Source organism: Meleagris gallopavo, chromosome 8 (assembly GCF_905368555.1).
Source record: "Meleagris gallopavo chromosome 8, MGAL_WU_HG_1.1, whole genome shotgun sequence".
Lineage (NCBI taxonomy): Eukaryota > Metazoa > Chordata > Aves > Galliformes > Phasianidae > Meleagris > Meleagris gallopavo.
Genome location: NC_139411.1, coordinates 3,633,471 through 3,635,493, shown reverse-complemented (window position 1 = coordinate 3,635,493; position 2,023 = coordinate 3,633,471). Strand labels below are relative to the sequence as shown.

General features: G+C 45.8%; 1 pseudogene; it reads left to right on the top strand.

The window, feature by feature from the left end:
* Positions 1 to 326: 326 nt before the first annotated feature.
* On the top strand, positions 327 to 1,315 carry LOC146543832 (uncharacterized; annotated as a pseudogene).
* The last annotated feature ends 708 nt before the right edge of the window (positions 1,316 to 2,023 follow it).

The following is a 2,023-nucleotide window of genomic DNA, read 5'->3' as shown; positions in this document are numbered from 1 at the left end:
CACTTAGGGCGGATCCCCTGGAACTCCGTCCTATTATAACTCAAAAAATAAAAAAGGTACAAGATAGACCAGCAGGGGTGCCCCCTGACCAATGGCCCCCTGCCAAAACGCATTTGCATGTGACAGCCAGGCCATACACTCCAACTGAATTAATGGACCTGGTGCAGCGATTTCAGTAGAGACCGAGAGAGTATACCTGCATGGCTGCTCAGGTTATGGGATTCAGGGGCAGAAAGTGTTATGGTTAATGGGCTGGAAGTGGCAAAGCTGGCCACCATAATGTTACACCCTGCTGTCAGGCAGAGACTATACTCTGCCGTCCAGTATACCAATGAAAACCACTCAATAATAGGTTGGTTAATGGCAGCATGCCGGATGGTCTGGCCAAATAAAACAGATATTCCCTTAAACATAGGACTATGGTCCTCCATGAAGGACCTTCAAAATTACATTCGCGAGTTAGGTATGAGAGAAGCAATATATGAAGACTCGTATGATAGCCCGGATATGATCAAGTTCTCGGCGGGCATGTGAGATTTAATTTTACAACAGGCCCCTTCCACCTATATGGGACCTTAGTTTTGATATTAAATTCTCTGGTGACCTCGGAAGCCGTAGTTCAACAGGCTGCTCAGATAGTAGCTGATGTGGGGGAGACAGAACGCCTGCAGACTAGGCGCAACATTCGGATGTTAGAAGAAGCTGAGGTCCTGCCAGTGACTAAAACCAAGATGTCGGCTACTCCATAAGGGTTTCCCAAAAACAAATGTTTAATGACCTAATTCAAGCTGGGGTCCAATTTGCTAAGATTGACCGCCAGCCCAACCACGTCCTTCTCCAGCTTTGGAGACAGCTAAAGGACAATCAAAAATTTCAAAACTAACCTAAGAAACCAAGGGTAAGAATTAGAGGGAGAATACCAACAACAACATGGAACCTAGAAGACTTTATTGTTCCTAATAGGAAAAAAAAGCCACCTCAAGCGTCTCGGGCCATGATGCCTGAGCCATTGGAAGCAAAGGAATTGGCCCTAGCACAATTAATTCATGGCGTGATGAGGGATATTAGTCCCCTTAGGGCCTCCAGACTGGACTGGAGGCCCTATGTAGAATTAATGATTTATTGGTCCCGAAAAAATATTCAGAGAGTTACGGCATTAGTGGACACTGGAGCAGAAACAACAATCATTTACGGAGATCCAAACAAATTTCATGGAAACAGAGTGATGATTGGTGGTTTTGGGGGGACAAAATATTCCTGTCACCCAAACATGGTTAAAATTGGGGGTTGGGCGTCTCCCACCCCAGGAGTATAAGGTATCTATGGCCCCAGTCAGAGAATACATCTTGGGCATAGATATTCTGTGTGGTCTGGCTCTCCAGACAACCGTGGGAGAGTTCAGACTTTAACAGAGATGTATTAGTATCCGGGCGGTGCAGGTAATATTAAGAGGCCGTGCGAAACATGGGCCAATTTGCCTGCCGAAACCGTGCCGGATTACTAATGTGAGACTATAGTATAGACTCCCGGGTGGGCAGGACGAAATATCAAAAAAGGTGCAGGAATTAGAAAAAGTGGGCATTATAAGACCTGCCCACAGCCCATATAATTCCCCCATATGGCCAGTGCGAAAGTCGGATGGCACGTGGAGAATGACAGTAGATTACAGGGAATTAAATAAGGTCAGGCTGCCCATTCATGCAGCTGTACCCAGTATTGCTTCCCTAATGGACACACTGAGTAGGGAGATAAAAACCTATCATTGTGTCCTAGATTTAGCAAATGCATTCTTCAGTATCCCAATTACTGAAGAATCGCAAGATCAGTTTGCATTCACATGGGGAGGCAGGCAGTGGACCTTTCAGGTCCTGCCACAGGGGTACGTGCATTCAACAACGTATTGTCACAATCTAGTGGCACGTGACCTGGCCGATTGGAAAAAAACCTAATTATGTTAACCAATATCATTATATTGATGATCTCCTGCTGACATCTGACTCATTGAAGGCAGTAGGACAGGCGG